A 17,025-nucleotide genomic window follows, 5' to 3' on the forward strand; every position below is an offset into this window, starting at 1 on the left:
GTTAACCACCGTGCCACGACGGGAACTCCCCTACTCAAGAATTTTACTTTCTCAGAGTTCCCATTGTGGCTCAGTAGGTTTATGAACCCAGCTAGTATCCATGATGATGCGGCTTTGATCCCTGGTCCTGCTCAGTGGGTTAAGGATCTGGTGTTGCCGTGAGCTGTGGTGTAAGTTACAGACGTGGCTCAGATCCCGAGTTGCACTAGCTGTGGCTTAGGCTGGCAGCTGTAGCTCCAATTCAACCCCTAGCCTGGGAACTTCCATATGCCACAGATGCAGCCCTAAAAAGCCAAATAATAATAATTTTACATTCTCCATACTACCACATTTATACCACATGCTATGTTAACGTCCATTAAATTAGCTATCAGGCCCATACCCCAAAAATGTTCCCTCCTGTATTAATAAACTCTCTTGTTTTTACTATCATTCCACTGACCATCATCTCAGGTACCATAATTGCAGTAACAAGTTCATATTGGTTAATGTTATTTTAATAAAAACATTAACCTATGAGCTATTTGCTAAAACAATCCACCACATCAATACTACTTACAATGGCTATTATTGTTAATGTAATTTACTCTGGTCAGTGAACACAATGAATTACTAAAGTCTTTCATCCAAGAGCAGCCACCAGCATAACAAGAGCCCTTGTCACAAAACTGGGACCTTTTCCATTTCACTCTGAGTGCCTGAAGGCACAAGGCTCTGTGAACAGCAGGCTCTATGCTATTAATTCAACAAGCTTGCACCCCTATCAGTTTATACCAAATCTCACCATCCATCAACCTCAACCCATTATTAATCACAGCTATAGTATGAGTCATAATTGGAGGCTGCGGGGGACTCAACCAAACTCAACTAAAAAAATTATAGCCTGCTTATCAATTGCCCGTATAGGATGAATAACACCTATTATAATGTATAATCCAACCATAACAATCCTAAATGTACTAATTTACATCATAACACTATCTTCTTACTATTTATGCCCAGCTCATGAAACAAAACATGAAGTAAAACACCTCCCATCACAATACTTATCCTCACTTTTATTTTTTTTTAATTAAAAAAAATTTTTTTTTTTTTTTTGTCTTTTTGGGGCCGCACTCATGGGTGGGGTCTAATTGGAGCTGTAGCTGCTGGCCTATACCACAGCCACAGCAAACTAGATTGGAGCTGAGCCTGCAACCTACACCACAGCTCATGGCAACACTGGATCCTTAACTCACTGAGCGAGGCCAGGAATCGAACCTGCGTCCTCATGGATACTCATCAGGTTCATTTCCACTGAGCCATGATGGGAACTCCTTTATCCTCACCTTCATAGCATCATTATGTGTTTTTACCTAAAAGAATAATTATCCTAGAGATAAGAAAACTGATAACATCATTCTACTAACAGCATATGTGTTTTTACCTAAAAGAATAATTATCCTAGAGATAAGAAAACTGATAACATCATTCTACTAACACCATTAGCCACTGGAGCACTACTTAATATATATTTCTACTTGCTAACATACTCCACATCCCTAACTAAATAAGCAAAATAAAAATAAAATGACAATTCAAACATACAAAGCAAATAACCTTCCTATCATTACTAATTGTAATGTCCACACTATTGCTACCTTTAATATCTGTTCTGTCAGTGCTGGACTAGGAATTTAGGATAGTGTAGACCAAGAGCTTTCAAAACCCTAAGCAAGTACACTTTACTTAATTCCTGAAAATAAGGTTTGCAAGACTATTCTACTTCAACTGAATGTAAATAAGACATTTTAATTAATCTAAATCCTTGAGAGATTGATGGGCTTCCACCCCAGGAAATTTTAGTTAACAGGTAAATACTCGAGTCAACTGGCTTCAATCTACTCTCGCTGTTGAGCGGAAAAAAAAAAAAAAAAAAAAAAAGGCAGGCCAAACACCAGCAGAACTGAAGCCACTTCTTTGTATTTGCAATTCAATTTGTTGATTCACCACAGAGTTTGGCAGAAAGGTTCAGTCTCTTTAGATTTATAGTCTAATGCTAGCTCAGTTATTTCACCTGTGTTCACAAACCGCTGATTATTTTCAAGAAATCACAAAGATATCAGCACTTTATATTTACTCTTTGGTGCTTGAGCTGGAATAGGAGGCCACCATTTGAAGTCCTTTAATCCATGCTGAGCTATGCTAATCTGGAGCGCTGCTTGGAGATGTCCAAATCTGTGACGCAGCCATGACCGCCCCTCATTTGTAACAATTTTATTTATAGTTGTACCAGTTATGATTGGAGGGTTCAGAAACTGATTTGTCCCACCAGTAACTGGGGCACCTGATAGAGCATTTCCTGGAAGAAATGCTGTGAGCTTTTGACTGCTGCCCCCTTCCTTATTCCTCTTCATGTCATCAGTAGTAGAAGCTGCTTCTTGTACTGGCTGAAGTGTACAGCCACCTCTAGCCAGCAATCTGGCCCACGCAGGAGCCTCTGATGACCTAACAACTTTGTCCTTACATTTAGCAGCTGTTTCCTCAGGTCTTGGTGCTATTACTTGTATGACCACAATCTTTAATAGAAAACCAGCAGACATACCCCAATACCAAACACCATTATTTGTTTGAGCTGCCCCAATTATAGCCATAGAAGTATAATTATCACTCCAGCTTTATCATGCTGCTACCAGATAGAAATCTATACCCTACTTTCTCTGACCCTGCAGGAGGAGACCCAATCCTATATCAACACTTATTTTGATTCTTTGGTCACCCTGAAGTTTATATTCGTAGCCTACAGAGTTTGGAATCATTTCACATATCATTACATACCGCTTAGGACAAAAGGAGCCTTTCAGATTTATGGGAATATTATGAGTCATGTCCATTGGCTTTTTAGGATTCTTGCAGGCCCATCACATGTCAAACCCGTGAGCCTACTTTACATCAGCTACTGTAATTATTTCTGTCCCTACAGGAGTACAAGTATTTAGCTGATTAGCAACTCATTACAGAGGCACTATTACATGATTTCTCACTACAGTATGAGCTTCAGGCTTTCTTTTTCTATTTTGAGTAGGTAGTTTGACAGGAATCATCTTAGCCAATTCATCCGCGGCCACTGTCCTCCAAGATACACGCTCTGTAGCTGTGCACTTCCGTAATGCAACGTCAGCGGGAGCAGTCTTCACTAGGATAGCATTTCGAACACCGATTTCCACTATTCGCAGCTTATACATGTACCAAGCACGAAAATTCACTTCACAGGTATATCTGTAGTAATAAATATGACCTTCTTCCCACAGTACTTTCTTGACCTTTCAGGGACGTCACAACATTACTCCAACTGCATGAAATATTTCATCCGTAGGCTCATTCATTTCATTACCGGCAATAACTATAATAACCTTCCTCAATTGAGAAGCATTTGCATCCAAATGAGAAGTCTCAGTGGTGGAAACTACTATTAACCAAGAATGGTTACACCGCTGCCCCCACCATATTCTGCATCTGAAGATCCCACCTGTGTAACATTAAAAAAAACAAAAAACAAAACAAACAAACAAAAAAAAACAGGAGTTCCCGTCATGGCTCAGCGGAAATGAATCTGACTAGCATCCATGAGGACTCAGGTTCAATCCCTAGCCTTGCTCAGTGGGTTGAGGATTGGGCATTGCTGTGAGCTATAGTGTAGGTTGCAGATGTGGCTCCGATCTGGCATTGCTGTGGCTGTGGTGTAGGTCAGTGGCTGCAGCTCTGATTCAGCCCCTAGCCTGGGAACTTCCTTATGCTGTGGGTGCAGCCCTAAAAAGACAATAAAATAAAATAAAATAAAATAAAATAAAATAAAATAAAATAAAATAAAATAAGGAAGGAGGAAGCAAGTCCCTGTCAGCCAGTGTCAAGCCAACATCATAACCATTATGTCTTTCTCAATAAGGTAATAGTAAAAAATTATATAACTTTGTCAAAAAAATTATATAACTTTAAATCATAGGCAGAAATCCCCTGTACCACTAAGACATATCCATTTTCATCTAGGCTTTCAAGACACAGTATCACCTATTATGGAAGAACTTTAACATTTTCATGATCACACATTAAAACCTTTTTGGAGGAGTTCCCTGGTGGCCTAGTGGTTAAGGATTCAGTGTTGTTACCGCTGTGGCACGGTTTCAGTCCCTGGCCCGAGACCCTCTGCATGCCACAGGTGTAGCCAAAAAAAATTTTTTTTTTTGGATAAGTTCTCTAGTCCTCTATATTATTTCACTAATTTGACAACTAAACTGATTCGAGACATATGAGCCATTTATCAGCCATTATTCTAATTTTAATTGCCCTATCGTCATTATGAATCTTTTACAAGCTACATGCCATCAATAACTCTTCGCTAACTGTAAAAACTACAGGTTGCCACTGATACTGAAGCTACAAATACACAGATTATGAAGGTTTAAATCTTGGCTCTTCAATAATCCCCACATCAGATCTAAAACCAGGAGAATTATGACTCATAGTTGACAACCGAGCAGTATGGAGAGAGTCATGAAGTATTTCATTTGAAAATGTTTTATACTCGAGCTGTTCCTTCTTTAGGCCTAAAAACAGCTGCTATCCCAGGATGCCTAAATTAAAGACTCCTAATATTGGCAGGAGCAGCCTATGTTACGGACAATGATCAGTGGACGTTTTCCTACATTCAAGGCAGGACAGAAGAAGGGGCTGCTGTGAGATACGGGGCGAATCGAAGCCCACTGAAGACGCACTCTCTGAGCTCCAGAACAGGAATGGGGCCTCTGAAGTCCCAGGCCACCCACCACACCGTCCCAAGCGGGATCTTGGGGACATCCCATGGCGGTGATGAGGCAGCCCGAGCACTTGTCACAGCCCCGACACTGTGACCTCTGGGGGCCGTGTGCTCTTGGGACCCATAGCATCCTGAAGGGCCCTTGCTGCCACAGGAGCAGAGACCACCCAGAAAACAGCCCCATCCCCAACAGTCAGGAAGAGGGGAGGGGAGCAGGGGTGGAGAGGAATTACACTGGCATCCCAGATGCGCCAGCAAGGACAGCAATGACACAGAGGAGGCACAGCCCAAGACAGGACCGGGGGCCCCATGGGTGGCTGGCCAAGTCCTCGCTCCTCTGCATCCGGAACACACTGTCCCTTGTACACCCTCTTCCTAAAGGCAGGTTCTTCAGATGCAAACAGGCAGAGCTTCAGATGACGATGGTGAAGGGTTTGTAACATGTGGTGGTTTTTTGTTTGTTGGGTTTATTTTTTGGGCCACGTCTGTGGCATGGGAAAGTTCCCAAGCCAGGGCTTGAACCTCTGCTACAGCAGACCCAAGCACAGCAGTGACTTAACCCACTGCATCACAAAAAAACTCTGATGTGTGTTTTAGTTCACTAAAATTTTTTAAATGATGTCTTATTGAGATTTGAATTCAACTCCCCTTTATTACAAATGTGTGAGGGCCAAGCACTGTCCCCATGGTACTCTCACATGGCATATGGGGGGCCATTTTTAGGGGAGATAGTTTGTGCCACCTGAGCTTTGTCCAGGGGAACCCAGACAGTGGTGACCCCCATGGATCAGATGAGATGTGCTATGGTGTTAATACGATACCGTCAAGGGCTGTCACTCAGAACACAGAGCAGCAACCTGCTCCAAGGTGCCTGTCCTCACGTGAATATGATGAGATGAAGAGAAGGGACCACAGGTTAATCAGAGCAACACCTTCAATTCAGATGCTGGAAAGCTCAGAAGGAACAAGACACACTACAGGCAAGGAGCAAATGTGGGGTCTCCCCTGCACAGGAACCTGACCCACACAGATGGGGTGAGACTATACCTCCCCAGACCCTGCAGCTGGAGTCGCACATCCACGCCCCCCAGGTTGACCCCACCTCCCCAGACCCCGCACCTGGGGTCATGTGTCCCCTCGGTCACAACACCATGGCTGCCCTGGATGGGCCCCCAGCGTGGGAATGGTCCAGGTCCCTGGGACCTCCAGCGACGTAGAAATAAGTGCAGGGTCAACTCCTGTCCCCACAGTCCTCCCAGAGCAGTCAGGCCCCTCCCGTTTTCTCTTTGGTTTTGAGTGATTTTAATTGTTTCTAACATTTTCATGCTAAGGTGGAACACACTACCTTGCTTCTGGTGGGCTTGGCCCTCTCCTTTCTCGCTGAAGTGTTGAGAAAATTCATGGGACAGCGGGGCCGAGAGAGGAGAGGCAGGTCCCGACTCTGCTGAGTGGGGCTGGCTGCCTGGAAGGTGAGCACAGCGGCCAGCACACCTGCTGTCGATCAGCCTTAAGCTGGGATCCACATTCCCAGCAATCAATTCACCAGGTAAACCTGCTGCCCTCCTCGCCCTGTGTGTGCTGATGAATGGGAATGATCACCAGGTAGCTCACCTGAGGAGTCCTCACCAGCTCCAGGGAAGGGAACCTTTTGGGGGGAGGAACAACTCCCCCCATTCCTCCCAGCACCAACTCCTAGGAGGGCCATGTAACCAAACCCAGAGCAGAGGTGTTACCCAGACAAGCACCCCCGTCAGCTCTACACCAGACCTCTGAGCACTGACATCCAGATGCAGGCGGGGAGCTTACAGGCTGGGTCCCCCCAAAGCTCCAGAGCTAGAGCCACATTGGCTCTCTACCCAGTTCTCCATGTCCACCCTGAAACTCCCAAGACGGAGGCCAAGCTGAGTCTCTACCCAGGTCTCCATAGTCTGTGTACACAGCACAGGTCAGGTCTAAATGTCCTTGGCGTTAAAAAGATGGTCATGTTTACATTTCCCAGTATAGACAGAACTTGGTCACGTCTAAATATACTCAGTGTAGACAGGACACCTTCATGGTAAGTGTTCCAGTGTAGGCAGAACATATCTAGGTATAAATGTGCTCAGTGTAGACAGATCACTCTTGGGTCTAAATATCCAGTGTAGACAGAATCTAGGGAGGTCTAAATCTATTGTGTAGACAGAACTTGGTCAGATTTAAACTAGCTTACAGCTGCTCTCCTGGGAGGCACAGGTCACACATGAGGGGGCTCTCATCTCTGGACAGGGGACCAACCCTCCTGCTGGGAAGCACATTTCCTGGTGAATAAATTGCCATCGGGCTCCACACTTCAGCCACCTCAGGAAATTGAACACAATCTTTCTGTCACTAAACAATTCAACATGCAACACAAAACCATTACCAGTTTCTCTGGCCACGTGACAGTTAGGATCCAGGGCTAAGCCAGGAGCTTCTTGTGGTGCAGCCTAGTTTCTGGCAAGGACAGACGGAGGTGGCCTGATTCCTGCATCCCCCGGCAGGAGGTGGCTGTGCTGGAAGCCTGAGAAGGACAGTCCCTCATGGTCCAGGTGGTGAGAGCCAGTCGATCCAGCCTGAGGACAGATTCCAGGGGGAAGCCGAGAGCGCCATACTGATTCACTGCAGTGGGAAGGTGGGGAGGGGGCTGAGGGCTCCTTGGGCCCGGGGTCAGGAGACTTCGTGCACAGGGCTGACGCCCTGCGCTGTCTTAGAGGGGAGAACATGGGGGAGAGTTTGGGGGCCAGAAGCCATGCAGGTGCACAACCCATCAGCCGAGCCCATCACTCACCAGCCCATCTCTACACAGCGATGCACCTGCCCACCGTGCACCACATCCACCCTCACCCCCAAATGCATGGTGCCTGCTCTTTCAAAGGCACAGGGTCTTACATGGGGGAGACCCAGTGGGGACTGTCAGCGTTAGGAGAGGACGATCCTCAGTGACTAAACGTGGGGACCCTCCCAGGAAACAGGCCCTGGGCCCATCCATGTGGATGCCGTGGTGCCTGATGGGAACACAGGAGCTAAGTTCAGGGCCTGGAGGCCAGGCCAACAGGAGGGGCACGCCAACCCTGGCTGGGCTCTTTAGTCGTGATGCTGTAGCTTAAAGAGGACCTGGGGCAGAAGACTGAATATTACAGAGCCTAAGCTGGACCCGGAATGGAGTTTAAAGAAAGTGTGAAGTACGTTACTGAGACAGTAACAGTGATCAGAAGGCAGACTCTGTGTTAGGACATCCTACTCCATCCATTTAAATGCCCGAGACCCATGAGCTTTATATGGCGATGCAGGATCGTTTGTGCACTGGGGCCATGATACCCGGAAGGAGGCTCTGGGAACTCAGTCCTGGGTCACTGTCTCCTCCAAGCCTGCCCCACCTGGTCAACCTTCTCAGTTATTCTATGCCTGGTGATCTCACCTTGGTTGTTCTGGCACAGCTCAATTGTCACCATCACTGGAAGAGAAAGAAGAAACGTCAGAAGAAAAAAGCAGGGTTCAAACTGATGCCCCCTCCTTCTACAGAGATGATGCCACTGCCTGCAAAAGAGGATGGCAAGGCCATGGAATCCAGCCTTGTTGGCTGAGGTCTGGCATGCTAGGACCCCAGGTGTCTGATGCCCTGGGGAGCTTTCATGACGTGCCCTCAGAGCACCTGGTCAGACCAACAGGGCTTTCAGACACACGGATCCTGCCTGACTCTACACCCAGGTTCTGGAAGTGGCCTGGAAGCCTCCAGTTTTACTTTTTTTTTTCTTTTTTGGTTGCCCCACACATATGGAGTTCCCAGGCCAGGGATCAGATCCAAGCCACAGTTGTGACCTATGCTGCAGCTGCGGCAACACCAGGTCTTTTAACTCACTGTGCTGGCCACGGATAGAACCTGTGTCCTGGCTCTACAAAGATGCTGCTGAACCTGCTGTGCCACTGCAGGAACTCCCAGTTTTTCGCTTTTGGTAACTTTATTGAGACTGACTTTACCTACCACACAATTCACCCATTTTAAATAGAAAGCTCAGTGGTGTTTTATATATTCAGAGAGCTGTGCACCCATTAGCACAATCTACTTTAGAGCATTTCCATCATCTCCTGCAAACTCCCATCCTTTAGAGGTCACCCCCTCATTTTCCACAGCCCCAGCACCACCAATCCACTTCCTATCTTTATGGATTTGCCTGTTTTGGACATATCAAATAAATAAAATCAACAATTGTGCTTTTGTGTCTGGCTTTTCTTTGAGTGTCATGTTTTCAAGGTTCATCCATGTTGTACCTTATGTCAGTGCTTCACTCCTTTTTGTGGATGAATAATATTCCCCCCATGCCTTTAACTCGATAATTTATTGTGACTCCCTGCATGTACTGCATAGGGCTGATGAGCAATTCACCTTATGTCAATATTGGGGAGGAACCTCCACTTTCAACCAACACTCAGGAGTCTCGTGCCAAACTTAACACAGTGCATAGTCCCCTATGTGACCAGAGCCCAGGAGGAAGGGTGAGATGGGCCTGCACATCTACAGGACCAGTGCCCTGCAGTCTCCTGTGAAACCAGCTTGCTGATCAGTATCCTGTGAGAGCTGTCCCCAGGGCGCCATGTGGGGAACACAGAATGGTCAGAGACCATGCCATGCTTTCAGTTCAGGCCCACCCATGGCAACTGTCCCTTTGTAAAGTGCTGAGGCTCCAGGCGGGGATCCTTCCTGCCTCTTCCAGCTTCTGGGGGTTCCAGGCATCCCTGGACCTGGGGCTGCATCTCTTCTATCTCTGCCTCCGTCTTCACGTGGCTTCTCCTCTGTGTCTCCCCTCATCTTATAAGGACACAGTCACACAGGATTAGGGCCACCCTAAGGCTCTTGTCTTAACTACTTTCAGGACCAGGACCTACTTCCACATGAGATCACATCCTGAGCACTTGGGTCAGGATGTAGCTGTCTCTTTCCACGCAGTGGGGGTAGGTGGTGGGGATCACCATCCCCCTTCACTCTGAGATGACAGATCCCATAGGACAGATGTTTGTAAGACCAGAACATCAGAACACGAGACACCAGGCACATACCCAGGACCACTTGAGGTGACCAAGACTCTCCTCAGCCATACCTCACCCAGACCCTGTCCTTGGCCTGCACCTCGGCCTCATCCTTTCTGGGCCTGCCCGGCCCAGTATTAGCAAGAATCCTGCTGAGTCAGTGCAGAAGGGAGGGCACCAGAACACACCACCCCAGAGGGTGCTGCTTTGACATGTGGATTATTTTAGGTTAAAGGTCACCAAGAACCAGCAGATGCAGGGAAGGCTCTAGAACAGGGCACAAGCATTCCTCCTGCCAAGGAAATTCACACTTACAGAGGAGACGCCCATTGAGCAAACCCCACTGAAGACCTTTATTCACTGTGGTTTTCTGTCTACCTTCCTGTAACTTACCGCTCTCAAAAGAAGCCCAAACTCCTTCCCTTTGTACAAGCCACGGTGGGTGACAAACCGGAGTTCTATTTCCTCTTGGGATGATCATCGCAGAGGGTCCTTGTGAACTGTATGATGTCACGAATGCTTCTAAACTATTCTAATTGTGTCTTTCTCTTGTTTGATCTGTTCTGGCCAGTCCTTTTTTTTTTTTTTTTTTGTGTGTGTGTGTGTGTGTGTGTTTTAGGCACTTACCTGTGGCATATGGAAGTTCCCAAGGCAGGGGCTGAATTGGAGCTGCAGCTGCTGGCCTATACCACAGCCATAGCAATGCTGGGACCTACACCACAGCTCATGGCAACGCTGGATCATTAACCCAATGAGCAAGGCCAGGGGTCGAACTTGCATCCTCATGGATGTTAGGTTTGTTACTGCTCAGCCACAACAGGAACTCCTTGTCCTTGGCCAGTCTTAGGTACGGGGACCCAGCTGGAGAACCCAAGGTGGGCAGAGGAAAGGATATTATTTCCTCCTCTGCAGAGAGACCCTCCCTCAATATGTGGTCCCTCCAGATACCTGGTCACCCTGGATATTTGATTGGTTCCTCACCTACCACCTCCCCCAGGTGATGTTTGATTGCAAGGGTACTGGCAGGTGAGTTTACCCTGAATCCCCACTGACCCTGGATGTCTACTCTTAGTCAGTGTCCATCACTGCCCCCTCATTCTGCTTGTTGGCTGTAAATCCATTGCCCACGCTGAATTCAGGATGGGGCCAGGTTCTATTACAGAGGCTTCTTTTCCCCCATTGCAATAGCTCCTAAATAATATCTGGTTTTGCTGCTTTACTCACCATCTGGCTCTCATTCTTTCTGAGAGAGGACACAGCAGGAAAAGAAGAGGGCTGTCTACACTAAAGAGGCAGAAACCAGCCCTCTGACACCCTGAATTTAGAGCTCCAGTTTCCAGAACCCATGAGACCCATGAGAATAAATGAGTTAATCACCTGGTCTGTGGTGTTTGTTACCGCAGCCCCCGGAGACACAGATCCCATCCTCTATGGAGAAGTGCTGAAGAGCTGGGTTTGCACGTTAGAGCCACCGCCGATGAGCCATGCTTGCACCAGTTACCCCACCACTCTTGGCCTGGTTTCTAATGTATAAAACACAATTGGTAACAGTGCCCATCTCACAGGGTCATAGGGTGGATGCCATGAGCTAAAGCATGTGATGTGCTCAGAACTGGTGTCCATGGTATTGGCCATCACCCTGACATCCTGGCCCCTCTCCTCTGGGTGGAAGAGGTCCCTCTAGTCTGGAGGCAGCCCGTCCAGCAGTACCATCTCTAGCTGATAGAAACTCTTGGTATGTAGCTGAGGGGGTTCAGAATTTGCCATCCTCCATATGCCACTTTGGCATCAGGGTTACTTTGAGTCAAGGTGATTGAGAAGCAGCAAAAAAGAAACACCCGGAGTTCCTGCCATGGCTCAGTGGTTAACGAATCCGACTAGGAACCATGAGGTTGCGGGTTCGATCCCTGGCCTTGCTCAGTGGGTTAAGGATCCGGCGTTGCCGTGAGCTGTGGTGTATGTTGCAGACGCGGCTCGGATCCTGTGTTGCTATGGCTCTGGTGTAGGCCGGTGGCTACAGCTCTGTTTTGACCCCTAGCCTGGGAGCCTCCATATGCCTCGGGAACAGCCCTAGGAAAGGCAAAAAGCCAAAAAAAAAAAAAAAAAAAAAAAAAGAAAAAGAAAAGAAACACCCTGCTCTCCCCCATCTGCCTGATCCCTTTGTGAGGATGCCCCCTCCCCTGTCCTGTACCAGGAAGGGAAGAAAGACCCTTATCACCCAAGAAGGCACAACTTCAATCTGCCGCCTTCTTGAGCAACATGTCTTTATAAACTCTCCCATATACAGATGATATTCAAATATTTTTTTCCTCTTGTTAGTCTGTCTTTTCTCAGTTTAGGTTCCAGGCGCTGAACATAGAAGTGGAGAGGGTGCTAGAGCTGGCTGCTGTCCATTGTGAAAACCATAGTGGAATTCAGGAATGGGCGAACCACTGTTCAACACAGCTACTGCTAGAAGGTAACTGACAGGAGTTCCCATTGCCGCCCAGAAGGTTAAGAACCTGACTAGTATCCATAAGGATGTGAATTCAATCCCTGGCCTCGCTCAGTGGGTTAAGGATTGAGTGTTGCCGCAAGCTGTGGTATAGGTCACAGATGTGGTTTGATTTGGGGTTGCCATGGCTTTGGCGGAGGCTGACAGCTGCAGCTCTGATTCAGCCCTTAGCCTGGAAACTTCCCTATGCCACACGTGTAGCTCTAAAAAGACAAAAAATTTAAAAATTTTTAAAAAATGAAGTTAACTTACAACCTCGCACTGAATAAACTATATTAAGAATAAAAGCATCAAATTTTCGAAACTCACCACTATCACTACAAACCTCGCTGATTATTGTCCTGCGTCTACTACCATCTCTTCCCCTCCCCCTGTAGCGGGTGTGGTGGAAGCACCATCTGCAGTTCTTCCCCACCCCATGTTCAAGAATACCACACGGGAAATCTGAAACTGGCCACTGTGGGAATATCTACATCTCAGAAATGGCAAACGCCACAACCCGACCTTCATTGTTTTATTGATGGTCTAGTCTTAGAAAGTGATGGTGAAAGAGGAGCAGATGCACAGTGCGTGTCCGCGGTGCTGCACTGTAAAGACGGAGAGAACCCCCTTCTGCATCTGAAACCCAGGGTGCGACTCAGCAGAGGCTGCTGTTGTCACGGAGGAAGCAGTGAGGTTCTGCTCCATCGGGTTCACAGTCTTACTCCTTAATTATAGGAAAATACTAAGCAATGCCAGGAAACTCTCATGTGTTGACTACAGGGGCATGGGTGGTGGAGGAAAAGGAGCCAGGCAAATGTCCACAAAAGCATCCTGTGAGGTCCTGGGCTCTCTGGAATTTATACCAGAGTCCTGGCCATTAGTAATTTTTTTATTAACTGTGTGCTACACGTCCTGTATATTTGGCTAATAAACGTATGTGCCCATGTTTGCACCCTTGGGGGCCCTATTGACAATAGAGGATGGTGTGTTATCTATTATCACATGATATCAGCATCATCATCTTTGTTCCCTGTACCACTGTCCTTCACATCAGCTTATATCATAAACTGTGCACACATGCTAGCTCTTCTCTCCCTGGAGAGCAGGGTCCTGATCATTGGCCAGCATGTCCTTGCCCATGACCCTGTAGACACCTTCAGTGGAACCTGGACCCTGAAATGTCAGCTGGACTTGCACCCAAGGCCTGGATGTCCAGGGGTATGGATTTTCCAGATTTTCACCTCAATTCCATGACTTGCCAAACTGGGTGAACATGCCACTTTGCACACCGGTGTCAGCGAGGGCAGTAGGAAGAGCTCCTATGAGACAGAGGAGGAGGAACACGGGATGTCTAACCAATGGGTCTGTGATTACGGCCATGGTGAAGCCCGGTGCCCTCATGTGAGAACCAGACAAGGATGCTGTTGCTGCAGGATGCCTGCATCCAGGTGCCATCACCACTGGAGGGATGATCCCCCCAAGAGACCTCAGCCTTGCTCACACCCCAGTGAAGAAATGAACAAATGAAGGAAGGAGTTGGGGGTAACCTAAAAGGATGTCCACAGGGACCCCATTTGCTCTGCCAGAGTTGTTCCCAACAGGGAGCTCGCCCAGCACCGGCACTCTAGGCCCTCGACACATGCTCCTTGACCCCAAACACAATTTTGCTGAGTGAATGAACAAATGTCACCCCCAGGTACAATCACAAAAGCCCCTACCTTTTAAGGTCACCCTGTATTTTAGAAGCACACAGACATTTCTATATATAGAATCCAGGGTTCCTAGCAAAAAATCCAGCTGCAATGTGAACTTGACAGTGGAAAGATCACCCCCTTCCCTGTACCCACCTGGTACCTCCCCTAGACCCGTCCACTTGCTCGGCATCCTCAGGCGCACCACCTTATCACGTTGCTGTGACTGTTAGCAGCTGTTCCACACATAGGGGTGGGGTGCTAATTGTTCCATTACTAGCATATTGCTTTGCAATTTTAATCCTTGACCGAGTGAAGTAATTGCTGGGGCCTCATCTACCTTGAGACAAAATAGAAAACGTCCATCCGCAGTGCAGATAAATTTGCAAAGCAGACCAGGGAAGTGGGTGTCTACACCACCCACCAGAACTCACACTGGGCAGTGTAAGAGCAAATCCAAATTCAAAGCTGGGGCTTAATTCCTTGAGAATAAAGGAAAACTTGCCCCCTCCCTTTTCTTGGGGCATTTACCGTAGAAAAGGTGGGGATTCCTTCTCCATTGCTTTCAAGCATGCACACATCTTTTAAAGGCAGATAGGCCTCTGACACTTTCACAACTCAGGTTTCCTACAGGCCTGGGGGCGTCTCTGAAATGTGATGGAGAAGCAAACTCCTGTCTCCCAGCTCCTGGGAAGAAAGAACTGGCTCCAAACACAAATGTGCCTCCATCATGAAGAAATCAGATTGTCCATCTGGAAACACGGATGGAGCAGGTGAATTCCACTCATCTGAACAAAGAGGGTGACACTTCCTTCTCTGCAGCCTCTCAGTGGGTCCACCTCTGAGGCTGCCTATGATGTGTGTCTCTCTTTGGTTTTATGCTGGTTCCAAAGTGAACAGTGTTTTTTCTCCTAAGTTTGTGGCATGTCCCCTCCCTCCTATCACAGATCAGGGTCTGAATGTCCCCGCCTCCTGTCACAGCCCAGGGTCTGAGTGGCCCCTCCTCCTGTCACAGCCCATTGCCTTTTGACAAAATTGAAGGTGACCTGAAGGTCCAGAATCCTCTCAGTCTCTGTTCAAGAAATGGCTTCCGCCAGAGATTCTTCCCCACAAAGATTCTGCTGAGACTCGGGATCCCCCTTTCCTGACCAGGAAGCAGACCCAGCCCCCTATGGGCTCATCAGCCAGGAGCTGCCCTGCTGTTTCCCAGGATCAGTCAGAACGGGGGCTGGTTACCCACGCGATCCCCTCCTCCATGGCCCAAATGGCAGCCACGGCCCTCTCCTTGGGCAGAAGCCCTGCTCTGGGCAGCAGCCCTGCTCAGGGCAGCTCCAGAGTCAGGCCTCTGATCCCTGGGCCACTTTTCATGCCAACCCCATGCCCAGGCCTTTATGCATCTATTGACCCCTCTCCACAGAGAAACCTCCTTTGCCCCAACTCTTCAGATGCTTGCAGACCTTGTCAGGCATTATTTCTATTGTCATAGATCCCCCCTCCACAGCAATAAGAAATATGCCCCCTCTACAGTGACAGTTCATCCTCTACTGTAATAGTCCCCCTCTATTGCCATAGTTCCCCCTCTGTACTAACTTCAGTGTCATAGTCCTCACTCTACAGTAATGATGCTCCTCCATCAGCACAGTCCCCCTCTCCAGTAACAGTACTCCTTTGTTGCGCATCAGGAGAGAATGTTACAAAATGCAATAGGGGTGCTGTTACTGTCGTGGCACAATGGGATTGGCAGTGTCTCTGCAGAGGCAGTTTGCAGGTTCAATCCCTCACCCCCACATGCCCCCAGGCAGCAAAAAAAAAAAAAAAAAAAAAAAAAAAAAAGGAAAGGGAGGAAAGACGGAAGACAGACCGGAAACCAAAACACAAGAGGTGCAAGATGAATTAAGCCTCCAGTCCCGCTGACCCACCTGGATGGCAAGAGACATCTGAGATGCCCAGGAAGGCTCCTTCTGTGCCCACGTGCTTCTACAGGTGGGGACTGTCACAGAGCAGACCCTCGGGAAATAGCTCTCAGGTGAAGGGCGGATGGACGGCACACACCTGGTAAACCCACCGGCGCTCCCATCCTCCTCCTCACCTAGGCCCCCCAGCACCCACCAGAACCGCCCCCCACCCCAATGCTCAGCGGGCTCCTCAAAGGCTCCTCAAGTGCTCATCAGGCCTCCCGAATGCTCAGTGGGCCCCCCAAATGCTCAGTGGGCTCCCCAAACACTCACCAGACCCCAACCACTCAGCAGTTTCCCCAAAAGCTCTCCGGACCTTTCGAACGCTCACCGGGCTCCCCAAACGCTCAGCGGGCCCCTTCACTGCTCACCAGGTGCCCTAAATACTCACTCACACCGACCTGTCCCAATGGCTCTGTCCCGGGAGCGGCAGAACAGGACAGGAGACCTCAACCAAGTTTTTCCTAGACTCCGACCTGACCTACCCACCCAGTTAGTGGCAGGGGAGACGGTGGGCTTGTCACAGCCCCCGTGACCGCAGCCCAGGGGCTCCTCCGGGCTTAGCGGCTCTTTTCCCCGGAGCTCCATTCTCTGCGTTGCGAGCAAACGAGCGCGAGCTCCGGCCTCTTTTGCAGCCCTCTGGCCCCTAAGTCCCAGGAAGGAAAGGAGGATCCGGGGCCCGAGGCGACCGCGGACCACCCTCTACCCTCGCCCCACCCAGAGCCTCTGAATTGGACAATCCTGGGGCACTCACCGCAGCTCCGAGTCCGCAGAGTTTCAGGCTGCAGCCCCGCCTCCTCTGGGCTGTGATTGGATGCAAAACACCCACTCCTCGGGGAGGGTGGGAGGAGCTACAGCCCAGAGTTGACCCGCCCCATCCCGAGCACTGGCAACAGCCCAGACTCCAGACAGGACACCACTGTGGTGACAGCGCTGCCCAGCTCGGGGAGGGCGGGGGGTCTTCGGGTCCTCATGGTAGACAATGTGCAGGAACCAAACCGTCACAGGGCCTCCAGTGGTCAGATAATGGGATACGAAGATGTTCTGAGTGTGACCTTGGGGTAAATG

General features: G+C 48.7%; 1 long non-coding RNA gene across 3 annotated transcripts; it reads right to left on the bottom strand.

Annotated features, from left to right (window-relative positions):
* Positions 1 to 1,082: 1,082 nt before the first annotated feature.
* On the bottom strand, positions 1,083 to 16,754 carry LOC102159995 (uncharacterized). Of its 3 annotated transcripts, XR_014806978.1 has the most exons (8): positions 16,227 to 16,754; positions 15,922 to 16,143; positions 11,213 to 11,358; positions 10,463 to 10,696; positions 8,229 to 8,264; positions 5,912 to 7,383; positions 1,427 to 5,856; positions 1,083 to 1,355 (listed from the first exon to the last, which is right to left on the bottom strand). It is a non-coding gene; the product is annotated as an uncharacterized LOC102159995 (long non-coding RNA). The 3 variants fall into 3 exon arrangements; XR_014806976.1 differs by lacking the exons at positions 10,463 to 10,696; positions 11,213 to 11,358; positions 15,922 to 16,143 and having other exon boundaries at positions 16,447 to 16,754; XR_014806979.1 differs by lacking the exons at positions 1,083 to 1,355; positions 1,427 to 5,856; positions 5,912 to 7,383; positions 8,229 to 8,264; positions 11,213 to 11,358 and having other exon boundaries at positions 10,463 to 10,558; positions 11,854 to 16,143.
* Between the last annotated feature and the right edge of the window lie 271 nt (positions 16,755 to 17,025).

Source organism: Sus scrofa, chromosome 1 (genome assembly GCF_054392235.1).
Source record: "Sus scrofa isolate SSC_HxYL_T2T_F1_AM1 chromosome 1, Sscrofa_HxYL_maternal_Yorkshire_Landrace_v2.0, whole genome shotgun sequence".
Classification (NCBI taxonomy): domain Eukaryota; kingdom Metazoa; phylum Chordata; class Mammalia; order Artiodactyla; family Suidae; genus Sus; species Sus scrofa.